This window comes from Pongo pygmaeus, chromosome 1 (genome assembly GCF_028885625.2).
Source record: "Pongo pygmaeus isolate AG05252 chromosome 1, NHGRI_mPonPyg2-v2.0_pri, whole genome shotgun sequence".
Classification (NCBI taxonomy): domain Eukaryota; kingdom Metazoa; phylum Chordata; class Mammalia; order Primates; family Hominidae; genus Pongo; species Pongo pygmaeus.
In genome coordinates this window covers 229,227,140-229,240,456 of record NC_072373.2, presented here as the reverse complement: position 1 = coordinate 229,240,456, position 13,317 = coordinate 229,227,140, and the positions used below count along the sequence as shown (strand labels likewise).

Here is a 13,317-nt window from a genome sequence, read left to right as displayed (position 1 = left end):
CACTGTCACATAGGTAACGTTCCTTTCACCAAGGCAAGTTGGCATCTCTTATTCACTGCCCATCACCTGCCTCTCCTTGGCACATCTTTGGCCCTGAATACACATTTTACCGAAGATCTCTCCCCTCTTCCCCTTTATGGGCGCTGCCCTGTTAGTATTCCCATCTAAAATTCATGCAGACAGAGCCTCCCCTAGCCCCACACTTCTCTCTCCGACTGCTTTCCTACAAGACTCTCCTCACCCCACTGGAACTCACTGGCCCTTAGCAATCTCTACCACTGACGAATCCATCTCCAACTTCGGACCATTCCCTCTGCTCTCAGAATACCTTCTGTGGGCTCCGCGACACTAGTCTCCCAACACTAGACTCCGCTGAGAGTCTCCCAACGTCTGGTCACTCCTTTACGTGTTTCTCTTCCTCTGCATATCCCTAACACAAGGGCCTCTTCTCAAGCTACACCAATGGGTCTTCACCTCTGACAAATCTCTGAGTTCTCCTCCCCAGGAAAAGGCACAATCCTACAGTACTGCACATGGGGGCAGGGACAGGGTGCCTGTCTCCAGCTGAGAACTTCTCTGGTCCCCAGAGGTGCCCTGGGCCTGGCCCACTCTCTAAACCAGCGCTGCTCAGATATTTCGGCTCAGGCCCCCTCTACATCCTCAACTATTAAGGACCCCAGGGGCTTTTGTTTATGAGGAGTTGATCTATCAATATTTACTATGCTATAAATTAAAACTGAAATGTCCTAAAAATGTTTATCATTTGAAAATAAGCCCACTGCATGTTACCATACATATCATTTTTATAAGGAACAACTACTTTCTAGGCCGGGCGCAGTGGCTCATGCCTGTAATCCCAGCACTTTGGGAGGCCGAGGTGGGCAGATCACAAGGTCAGGCGATCGAGACCATCCTGCCTAACACGGTGAAATCCTGTCTCTACTAAAAATACAAAAAATTAGCCAGGCGTGGTGGCGGGCACCTGTAGTCCCAGCTATTCGGGAGGCTGAGGCAGGAGAATGGCGTGAACCCAGGAGGCGGAGCTTGCAGTGAGCCAAGATAGCGTCACTGCACTCCAGCCTGGGCAACAGAGCAAGACTCCGTCTCAGAAAAAAAAAAAAAAAAAAAAAAAAAAGAATAACTACTTTCTAAGAAAAATAATCTGGTAAGAAGCCATATTTTACATTTTACATTTATCTTGTCTGCCTCAATGGGAGCAATGGATCTTCACATTGTGTCTGCTCTCAGCCTGCTGCAATACACAGTTTTAGCTGAAGTCTAAGAGGAAAATTCAGTCTCACATAGATATGCAGTTGGAAAAAGAAAAGAGCTTTTTTTTTTTTTTTTTTTTTTTTTTTTAAAGAAATAGGGCCTCACTCTGTCACCCAGGCTGGAGTGCCATGGTGCAACCATAGCTCACTGCAATCTCAACCTGCCAGGCTCCATCAATCCTCCTGCCTCAGCCTCCCCAGTAGATGGGACCACAGGCAGGCACCACCATGCCTGGCTAATTTTCAAATTTTTTATAGAGATGGGGTCTCACTATGTTGCCCAGGCTGGTCTCAAAATCTCGGCCTCAAGTAATCCTCCTGCCTCGCCCTCCCAAAGCACTGGGATTACAGGTATGAGCTACCACGCCCAGCCAAGAACAGTAATTCTACAGAATTTTCATTTTATTTTTATTTTTTGAGATGGAGTCTCGTTCTATCTCCCAGGCTAGAGTGCAGTGTCATAATCTCGGCTCACTGCGACCACTGTCTCCCAAGTTCAAATGATTCTCCTGCCTCAGCCTCCCGAGTAGCCGGGATTACAGGCATGTGCCACGACGCCCAGCTAATTTTTTTGTATTTCTAGTAGAGATGGGGTTTCACCATGTTGGCCAGGCTGGTTTTGAATTCCTGACCTCCTGTGATCCGCCTGCCTCGGCTTCCCAAAGTGCTGGGATTACAGGCAATGTAGGAAAATGTAGGTTCACTGAATTAAGCAGATCTCCCAAATGCTGACACATTTCATTACACATTTTTAAAATTTCATTAGCATCATCACCTAGCTTATAAGAAAAGTCTATCAATACTGGGAAGATGTCAGGCTCATGGTAGCAGAACCAAGTTTTCCAAAATGTTCCTTTGAAAGCTCGCTCAAATTTTATTACTGGCAACAATAGTGTTAGTTATTTTCCTTGAAGTTATGTCGCTCACTTCGTTCATTTTCAAGATAGTATCTGGCAAATATCCACGTCTAAACAGCCATTGTTTTCTGTCTGCCATTCTTTCAACTCAATTACATAACTCCTTGTCCTGGAGACAGCTATTATAGTTCAGTGTGCTTTATACCTACTTCCATTTTATCACACAAAATACTAAAAAGATAAGTTTTCACAGGGTAAAGTTTAATAAAGTCAATTTTTATTGCTTCACCAAGGACATTAGATTAACTGGGTTTTCTTTCACTGCGAGTTCATGGCAGTGAAGGGCCATGACAGTGAGTGCCATGACAGTCGCTGCTGAGACTAGTTTGGTACCACATCCTTGAGTTGTGCTAAGGAGCCAGCAGTTTTACCCTCCACTGCTTCTGTAGCATCAATGAAATGTCAACACAATGAAAAGTCAAATAACATCTTATGATTATGAAGGTCGGGCACGGTGGCTCACGCTTGTAATCTCAGCACTTTGGGAGGCCGAGGCGGGCGGATCACGAGGTCAGGAGATCGAGACCACGGTGAAACCCTGTCTCTACTAAAAATACAAAAAATTAGCCAGGCGTGGTGGAGGGCACCTGTAGTCCCAGCTACTCGGAGAGGCTGAGGCAGGAGAATGGCGTGAACCCGGGAGGCGGAGCTGGCAGTGAGCCAAGATCGCGCCACTGCACTCCAGCCTGGGCGACAGAGACTCCATCTCAAAAAAAAAAATATATATATATATATGATTATGAAAATAGTTCTGACCAAGTGAATTCCTGAAACGGTCTCAGGAGCCCCCAGGGGTCCACGATCACACTTTGAGAACCACTCCTCTAAGTGACCACTGCTCCCAAGACTTCAATCATCACCCAAATGTTGCTAACTCCCAAAGGCCTGCCTCCATCCAGACCTATCTTCCAGAGCTCCCCATTCACAGGTACAGGAGTCACTATGTCAACATTTACTGTGTACTGTTTTAGGGGCTGGTGTGCAGTGAACCAGACTGCCTGTGTCCATGGAGCTTAGAATAAGTGGGAAGAGCATTATCAGGCTATGAAGACAGAGTGGGGTAAAGCAGCAGAGATAATGAGATCAGAGCACACCCTCGGAGGAAGGATACATGAACAAAGGGCCTGAATGGAGAGAGGGAGTGAACTGTGCAAACACACAGCCAGGAGTTTTCCAAGGACAGGGAGGAGAAAGTATCAAGGCCTGCTGTACTGTACCCTCAATGCAAAACATGAGAATGCCTCAGAGACTCCTCAAACCCAACACGCACAAACTAAACTCATCATGCCCCACAGCCACCCAGAGGGCAGACAGAAACCTGTCATCATTTACATCTTTCTCGCCATTCTCACCTTCCCTTCGGTCACCAGGTCTTATCCAATCATCACCCTGGTCCAGACCCCTTTCCTTTTCTACAGCAGCTTTGCCAACTGACTAGAGTCCCCTCCCTCCCCTGAGCACTCTACGCTCAACTACCAAGTAATGATCCCCATCAGATCAATCTCCTTAAAACTCTTTCAAGGCTTCCTGGAGCTCTCAAGGTAAAAGTTCATTTTTTTCTTTTTTTTTGAGTCTCACACTGTCACCTAGGCTAGGGTGATCTTGGGTCACCGCAACCTCCACCTCCTGGATTCAAGCAATCCTTGTGCCTCAGCCTAATGAGTAGCTGAGAATACAGGCGTGCGCCACCAAGCCTGACTAATTTTTATATGTTTAGTAGAGACAAGGTTTCACCATGTTGGCCAGGCTGGTCTCAAACTCCTGACCTCAAGTGATCCGCCCGCCCTGGCCTCCCAAAGTGGTAGGATTACAGGCGTAAGCCACTGTGCCCGGCCTCAAGGTAAAAGCTCTTTATCCAGGCTCTAAACCTTTTGGCTTCCAGTTCTAACCACTCTCCAGCCCTTTGGAACTTCTGTCCCTGGATGTGCTGTGCTCTTATGCGCTTGATAAATAATTACTGAACACCTGGCACACAACGTTGTGCGGGGTGCTGAAGACAGCAAAGGAGACCAGTTGGTTGCCAGATGAAAAACACACCATCTCATCAGCCTAGGATACACTCCTCCCCTCCATCCCCACCTGCCTGCCAGACAGACTCCAATTCAGGTCTCAAAGCTTTTTTATGAGAAGCTGCCACTAAACTCTGGACAGGTGGTGTCCCTGGGAGCCACAGCCACTGCCCTGCGCTCTGTGCCTGTGTGTCAGGCTCCCCATTAGACCATGAATTCAGCAAGGCCCTGGGTCACTGCCTTCTACTATGGCTTGCAGCCTCAGCACCCAGTAAGGTGCTAAGTTGGGGCCAGGCACAGCGGCTCACGCCTGTAATCCTAGCACTTTGGGAGGCCAAGGCTGGTGGATTGCCTGAGCTCAGGAGTTCGAGAGCGGCATGGGCAACACGGTGAAACACCATCTCTACTAAGATACAAAAAAATTAGCCAGGCGTGGCAGCATGCACCTGTAATCCCAACATTTTGGGAGGCTAAGGCAGGAGGATCACTTGAACCCAGGAGCTGGAGACCAGCCTGTCTCTACAAACAATAAAAAAAATTAGCTGGGCACGGTGGCATGTGCCCGTGGTCCTAGCTACTTGTGAGACTGAGGCAAGAAGATCATATGAGCCCAGGAGGTCCAGGCTGCAGTGAGCCATGATCATACCATCACATTCCACACTCCAGCCTGGGTGACACAGCAAAACCCTGTCTCAAAAAAAAAAAATAAAAAGAAAAAAAAAAACCTTTCAAGAAAAGATAAGGATGTGAGAGATTTAGTAGAAAGTGAGGCGTAAATAAGTGATAGGGATTTGCAAAGATAGCTAATATGCATGTTCCACACCCTGAATTAATATTCTTCTGGAACCATGGAGAAAAAAAGAAAAATTTCAGTAAACTGTCATCTTACAACATTTTTTAACCTTGCCATAAAAGAAATTTTTACAAAGCAAGGCCATCAGCAACAGAAATGGCTAATCCTTGCACAGAGCTCTGTTATCAGTGCCCGCATCAGGACTCATTTAATCCTCACAATGACCCCATGAAGGAGGCTCTAGGAGCCTGTTTCACAGATAAGGACAGACACAGAAGTCCTAACACTGCAGGTGGCCTAAATTAAGGCAGGCTCAGGGAGGACAGAAAGCTCCTGTGGAGTGGAAGGGTAGAAGTTGAATTGATCTTGATTTTCAGTGCGAATAAAAGTCCTAACACTGCAAATCAAATCAGCCAGTGAGGCGACAGAGCTGAGCTGGGCTTTTTTTGTTTGTTTTTTTTTTGAGACGGAGTCTCACTCTGTCGCCCAGGCTGGAGTGCAGTGGCGCGATCTCGGCTCAATGCAAGCTCTGCCTCCCGGGTTCACGCCATTCTCCTACCTCAGCCTCCCGAGTAGCTAGGACTACAGGCGCCCGACACCACACCCGGCTAATTTTTTGTATTTTTAGTAGAGACGGGGTTTCACTGTGTTATACCCAGGATGGTCTCGATCTCCTGACCTCGTGATCCACCGGCCTCAGCCTCCCAAAGTGCTGGGATTACAGGCGTGAGCCACCGCGCCCGGCCCTGAGCTGGGCTCTAACTCAGACAGTGCCAATCCTTTTGAAAACTACTGAATTTCTCTCCCTCCCTAGATTTTAGGAATTATTTTAAAATTCCTATGAGAAATTTTCTGAAACCTATTGTAGACTCTTTTGACATGCTCATCTAATTAGAAAGTGTCCGGAATTTTTTTTTTTTTTTTTTTGACTGAGTTTCACTCTTGTTGCCCAGGCTGGAGTACAATGGCACAATCTCGGCTCACCGCAACCTCCGCCTCCCAGGTTCAAGCGATTCTCTTGCCTCGGCCTCCCGAGTAGCTGAGATTACAGGTATGTGCCACCATGCCCGACTAATTTTTTTTTTTTTTTTTTTTTTTTTGAGATGGAGTTTCCTTCTTGTTGCCCAGGCTGGAGTGAAATGGCACGATCTTGGCTCACTGCAACCTCCGCCTCCTCGGTTCAAGTGATTCTCCTGCCTCAGCCTCCCGAGTTGCTGGACTTACAGGCATGCATCACCATGCCTGGCTAATTTTTTGTATTTTAGTAGAGATGGGGTTTCTCCATGTTGGCCAGGCTGATCTCGAACTCCCGACCTCAGGTGATCTGCCCGCCTCGGCCTCCCAAAGTGCCGGAATTACAGGCGTGAGCCACCGCGTCTGGCCTAATTTTGTATTTTCAGTAGAGACAGAGTTTCTCCATGTTGGTCAGGCTGCTCTTGAACTCCCGACCTCAGGTGATCCGCTCACCTTGGCCTCCCAAAGTGTTGGGTTTACAGGCATGAGCCAACACACCCAGCCCAGAATTTTTTAAGCTTCATTAACTATAACACTCAGCAGAAGCTGAGTGTCCATAATCAACATAGGGAATATATTTTCTAAGTGCTGCAGGACTGCACACAGACATGCATGCAGACATGATTACCCACCAATAAACGAGAATACATTCCACTGATGCCCTTAGTATTCCCAATTTTTTTTTTTTTTTTTTTGAGAGAAGGAGTCTTGCTCTGTCGCCCAGGCTGGAGTGCAGTGGCGCGATCTCCACTCACTGCGAGGTCTGCCTCCCGGGTTCACACCATTCTCCTGCCTCAGCCTCCCAAGTAGCTGGGACTACAGGTGCCCGCCACCATGCCCGGCTAATTTTTTTGTATTTTTAGCAGAGATGGGGTTTCACCGTGTTAGCCAGGATGGTCTCGATCTCCTGACCTCATGATCCGCCCGCCTGGGCCTCCCAAAGTGCTGCGATTACAGGCGTGAGCCACCATGCCCGGCCAGTATTCCAATTCTAACAGGTGAATGAATTAATACATAAAGTCGTCTCTTGATAAAATGCATTAGTAAGTTAGGAGCAATGAATTATTAAGTCATAAAAATATTTTATCTATGGCAAAATAGGTTCAACAGAATAAATTTAAAAATTAAGCTGGGCACGGTGGCTCACACCTGTAATCCCAGCACTTTGGGAGGCAGAGGCAGGTGGATCACTTGAGGTCAGCAGTTTGAGACCAGCCTGGCCAACATGGTGAAACTCCATCTCTACTAAAACTACAAAAATTAGCCAGGCATGGTGGCGGGCGCCTGTAATCCCAGCTACTTGGGAGGCTGAGGCAGGAGAATCACTTGAACCCGGGAGGCAGAAGTTGCAGTGAGACCGGACAGCGCCATTGCACTCCAGCCTGGGCAACAAGAAGGAAACTCCATCTCAAAAAAAAAAAAAGAAAAAAGGAATTACCTTAGATAATCTTAATCTGGTCTTTTAAATCAGTACGCTTTTAAAAAATGGGTCTTTCTCAGAATTCTAATTTAAGAAGACATAAATAAGGAAATACTTTCACTTAATCTTTTTTTTTTTTTTGTGAAACGGAGTCTCGCTCTGTCGCCCAGGCTGGAGTGCAGTAGCACGATCTCGGCTACCCGCCTCCTGGATTCACGCCATTCTCCTGCCTCAGCCTCCCAAGTAGCTGGGACTACAGGCACCCGCCACCACACCCAGCTAATTTGTTTAGTATTTTTAGTAGCAACGGGGTTTCACCGCGTTAACCCGGATGGTCTCAATCTCCTGACCTCATGATCCGCCCACGTCGGCCTCCCAAAGTGCTGGGATTACAGGCATGAGCCACCGTGCCCAGCCCACTTAATCTTAAAAAAAAAAAAAAAAAAAGCAAGCAACATTGCTCTATAAAACAGAAAGCTTTTCTACCACTGAAAGCCAGGAGTAATTTCCACTGATTACCATGGCACCCAATGGTAGGCACTGCCACAAGAACAAGAGGCTAAAAGGTTTAAAAAAGCTTTCAGCATTCCGGCAGGGCACGGTGGCTCACACCTGTAATCCTAGAACTTTGGGAGGCTCAGACAGATCACCTGAGGTCAGGAGTTCAAGACCAGCCTGGCCAACATGGTGAAACCCCGTCTCCACTAAAATAAAATTTTAAAAAATTATCCGGGCATGACGGCGGGTGCCTGTAATCCCAGCTACTCGGGAGGCTGAGACTGGAGAATCACTTGAACCTGGGAGATGGTGGTTGCAGTGAGCCGAGATTGCGCCACTGCACTCCAGACTGGGTAGCTGAGTGGGACTCTGTCTCAAAAAAAAAAAAAAAAAAGCTTTCAGCATTCCACTAATCCACTAGCAAACTCAAATGTCTATAGATTGTCTCTATTTCTTCAATCAAAGTTCTAGAACAAAATGCATAGCTTTGAAAGAGGTAGTGCTCTGTCCCTCTCCCAGAGCAGCTGATGTGATGTTGCATTTCTCTCTCTCTTCATACACACTCACTCTCACATACGTTTGCCGTGCTTTTTCTTTCAGTAATGTTGAACACTGCAGTTTCATAAATTATTTCTGATAGTTTCCATTTCAAATTTATTTTATCTCCTCATTCTGTGTTCCTAAACCAAACACTTAACTGAATTGCCTACTTCATAATCTCTCCAACCACTCTTAACAAATGCAAACCTGAAATCAGAATGTAAACCAGTTTAAAATTTTTTTATTTTTATTTTTTGAGACGGAGTCTCGCTGTGTCACCCAGGCTGGAGTGCAGTGGCCGATCTTGGCTCACTGCAGGCTCCGCCTCCCGGGTTCCTGTCATTCTCCTGCCTCAGCCTCCTGAGTAGCTGGGATTACAGGCGCCTGGCACCACGCCCAACTAATTTTTTGTATTTTTAGTAGAGACGGGGTTTCACTGTGTTAGCCAGGGTGGTCTCGATCTCCTGACCTCATGATCCGCCTGCCTCAGCCTCCCAAAGTGCTGGGATTACAGGCGTGAGCCACCACGCCCGGTCAAACCAGTTTAAAATTTTCTAAAAATTTCTGTTCCATGTCTTGTGAGACTTACACTAAATAGGGGTTTCAAAATAACATGGCCTGCCATATGGTCAAGCCAGATTTAAAAATTGAGAATATCTATTACCAATCCACTAATGCTAAAGCCAAAGTTACAGACAGTAAGAATATAATCCAATTTAGAGACCAACATGAGCCAAATCTTTCGGGCAGAGAAAAACAATCCAACGACAAAACTATAATAAATGCCAACAATGCACTTGTAAAATAATATCAATGTTATTCATTAAAGTATTAGCTACAAAAAGTCAACTGATAGTAGATGAGTCTAGAGATGACCTGAAGACCTTTTTCATCCTTTTATCAAAGCTGTTTTTAGCTACAGAGCTACATACAGCTTTTCCAGTGGACCAACACACACATAAAATAAACCAAAAGACCCAGAAATTTTTAGCAAAGCAAAGGGAAGAGAACAAAGCTCTGGTACTTTTGCAGGATAGTACAACACCTCCTTTGAGAAATAAACTAACTTCTCAAATTCTATTTCTCAAGTGATCAATATAAATCTACCTAGATGATACAAGCTTTGAAATCAAAGTCATTGGGCATCAAAAGGATTTATAGAGGTTTTACTCTTTTGAGACACGGTCTCACTCTGTCACCCAATGGCACAATCTCGGCTCACCGCAACCCCTGCCTCCCGGGTTCAAGCGATTCCCGCGCCTAAGCCTCCCGAGTAGCTGGGATTACAGGCGCCCACAACCACGCCGGCTAATTTTTGTATTTTTAGTAGATACGAGGTTTCGCCATGTTGGCCAGACTGGTCTCAAACTTCCAGCCTCATGTGATCCGCCCGCCTCCACCTCCCAAAGTGCTGGGATTACAGGCGTGAGCCACCACACCCAGTGGGTTTTACTCTTGAAAACAAACAACAAAAAAACCACACACTATTCTGCAGCCTCTTGAATCTTCTAAGATTAAAATTAAATCTGAGAAAATTTACTTCAACTTTCCCACCCACCAAAAAAACAGAATTAACTGAAGATATCAAAGAAAAATAAAAATATTTTAAAGGTATCACTGAAGAGCACTGTCAGTATTTGATGCGATAACTATGGCTCTGTCATAAATTCAGATTACGCGAGAGAAACAGCTTTTGGCCAGTGGATGTGCTCTTTTGAGAAAGTCAATTCTGAGCTGAAATTTCATGTTGGAACAGTTTCCTCTATAAGACTCATCTTGAAAGGTTCCCGCAGAAGATGAAATGTCATCCTCACACTGGGCCTGGGCAGTGCTTTACTGGGAGGGGGCACAGGCACCTCAGAACTTAACTGGTTTTCCAAACTCTCAATCTCAAAAAAAAAAAAGGGGGGGGGGCATTTTCAGTGCTGATGAAACCAAATGCTCGTAACCTGGGACCACCGCCCAACACCTGCAGTCCAGCCTTCCCCCAGGGTTGACAGCATCAGCCTCTGGACCCTGCAGTTGCAGTTCATTTCTGCGCAGCTCTAATCGTTAGAAAATTCTGCCTTACCGGCTGGGCGCGGTGGCTCACGCTCGTAATCCCAGCACTTTGGGAGATCAAGGCGGGTGAATCATCTGAGGTCTGGAGTTGGAGACCAGCTTGGCCAACATGGTGAAACCCTATCTCTACTAAAAATACAAAAAATTAGCCGGGTGTGGTGGTGGTAGCTGTAATCCCAGCTACTCGGGAGGCTGAGGCAGGAGAATCACTTGAACCCGGGGGGCAGAGGTTACAATGAGCCGAGATTGCGCCATTGCCCTCCAGCCTGGGCAACAAGAGCGAAACTCTCATCTCAAAAAATAAAGTTGTGCCTTACCATAAACCAAGCCAAAACCCACCACACCTACCCTGGGGAGGCTCTCAGACCTGTCTCCACGTCAGTGGCACCAGCTCCATCCCCAGCCTCGAACCCACCGTTAGCAAAGAAGGAACCACCTATTCACTTTCTTGATATACATACTTTCCCAAAGAATCCAGAATAGACTATATATCTCAATAGCATGAAAATTAAAACCTTACTTTCAATAAAGAGCTCCTCCCTCTCCCAAGAGACTATCACTTCAGATTAGAAAATAACTTATGCAAAAACCTTATCATCAATAACAATGCTTGCTCCAAAGACCTTATTCAGTATGCATAGTTCACTGCAACTTTTCACAAAACTAATACGTCCATTTGCTAATCATGAAAAATAATCTTCATATTTTCTTAATAATCTCACCAGCAACTGCTTAATCACCTAACACTATTTGAGACTAATGTTATCAGATAGATAGCAACATGAAAATACAATGAACCAATGCTCCCCAAACGAAAAACCATAGGTTACCATTTCTACACTATTTACCCATGAGTCCAGTACTGTACACCCTAACTGTAAATGTACACCAACTCCCTTTTCACAACACAAATTTTAACATAGGCGTTTTCCTTCAGTAAACCCATTTCACAATCCTAACAAAACGCTTCCATGAAGACAGGCTGGGCACGGTGGCTAACGCCTCTAATCCCAGCACTTTGGGAGGCTGAGGCGGGAGGATCGCTTAAGCCCCAGAGTTCGAGACCAGCCTGGTTAACAGGATCTCTTTTACAAAGAGATCCCATCTCTTAAAAAAAAAAAAAAGGCTTCCATGAAGATGAATTAAGCAAACAAAGCTGATACTGCTTCTGCATTCTAACCATGTAATTTAACGGACAGAAGAAATGTTAAAATACCATTTGAATCAACTATCGATTCACAAGAAAAAATATAGCAGGTTCTTAAAAGTCAAAAGCCTCAGCCGGCAGCCCTGTGGAATTTTCAACAGAGCTCCCCACTCCCCACCCCCACCCCGCTTCCAGCCGAAAAGCCGATCCAGGCAGGAGGAAGACACCCAGCCTTTGTGCTATTTCCTGTCCTCTCCCCCACCTTCGGGCCTTCGGAATATCGCAAACCGGGCCCCGAAACTCGGCGCGGCGGCGGCCGCCCCACAAAAGCAGCGCCGGGAGCGCCATCTTGGCGCGGCCACCGGGCCCATTCATTCGCGGGGCCGGGCCGGGGTCCGCGCAACCCCCGGGTCGAAACGCGCGGGGCGCCGGCGCCGGACAGACGCGGGCCTCGGTAGGAGAAGGGCGAAGCCACAGCGCGACCGCCTCCGCGGCTCGGCACCGCGAAAAGGGCCGAAACCGTTATTTTCCCATTTCCCGACGCCGCACCCGGCTTCCGCTTTAAATCCCTACTCCGCCTGCGGCGCGCGGCCCGGCTTCCCCATTTCATTGTTCCCCTTCCCCGCGCTCGCGCCCCGCGGCCGCCCGGCCCTCAAAGTCACCCCGACAGGCGGCCCGCGCGGGGGCTCCGGCCGCCGACACCGCCCCGCCTGCAAGCCTGCCCGGCCTTTGTTCTCGCGCCGCGGGCCCGAGCGCCACGTCCGGCTCCCCACGCAGGGCCCGGCCCCGCCCGACCCGCGCCCCCGGGGCCCCGGCCGCCGCCACGGGAAGCGCCCGCGGCGCACACAACCCCGCACCCCGGTGCCGAAACTCGGCCCCCAGCCTTGGGCCTGGGACCCCGGCTCCTCTCCCTAGACCCTGCCCTCGAACCCGACCCTGCACCCCGAACCTCGGACCCCAGTCCCCGGCCCCCGCCTTCGGACGCCGCCCGCCGCACCCGGGCGGGGCAGGAAGACGCGGCCCCGGCCGGCGGGTGGGGTGGGGGCGGGGCGGGTGGACGAACAGGACCCGGGTCCGGGGCTGGGGGCTGCCGCGCTCACCTCAGCGCCCTCGTCGCGGCCTGACGCGCCCACACCGCCGCCTCGGCCGCCGCTCGGCAGGTCGTCGCGCTCGGGCCGCGCTGCGCGCTCCGCGGGCGCTGCGGGCAGGTGCGCGCCGGCGAGGCTCGGTCCAGTCCCGCCGCGGCGGCTGCTCCACTCCCGGCCCCGCTCCCCACTCGCCGCCCGCGCCCGCTCCCACTCCCGCCGCCGCCGCCGCCGCCGCCACCGCCGCCTCCGTCCGCCCCTCAGACGCCTCCAGCCATCGGGATGGGCGCGGCGGGCCCCTGCCCGCAGCCTCGGGAAACCCCACGCGCTCGCGTCACCACGCACGCCGCGCTTCGCGCGCGCTCGCCAGGCCCGACGGGCACGCGCACGCCTGTGCGCTTCCAAACCGCATCGGGCCCCGAGCGCGTGTCCGAGCGGCTTAAAGGGGCCGTGCTGCTGCCTTCGGGGACCGCTGCCCCGGGAGACCCCCGGCGGCCCAGCCCTGCGGGTACCGGGCGGGATGGGGACCGGGGCAGTGGGCCCTCGGAGTTGGGACGGGGCG

At 49.4% G+C, this 13,317-nt stretch overlaps 1 protein-coding gene across 7 annotated transcripts in view; it reads right to left on the bottom strand.

Moving 5' to 3' along the window:
* The window catches only part of GNB1 (G protein subunit beta 1), a 107,653-nt gene extending 94,670 nt beyond the window's left edge, over nt 1-12,983 (bottom strand). For 2 of the 7 annotated variants that reach the window (XM_054444445.2, XM_054444434.2), the window contains exon 1: nt 12,771-12,983. The gene's annotated coding sequence lies outside the window, so the exon portion shown is untranslated. Of the gene's footprint in view, nt 1-12,332; nt 12,410-12,770 lie in introns of those variants that run through there. The other 5 variants (XM_054444423.2, XM_054444456.2, XM_063660509.1 and 2 more) reach the window with 3 other exon arrangements.
* Between the last annotated feature and the right edge of the window lie 334 nt (nt 12,984-13,317).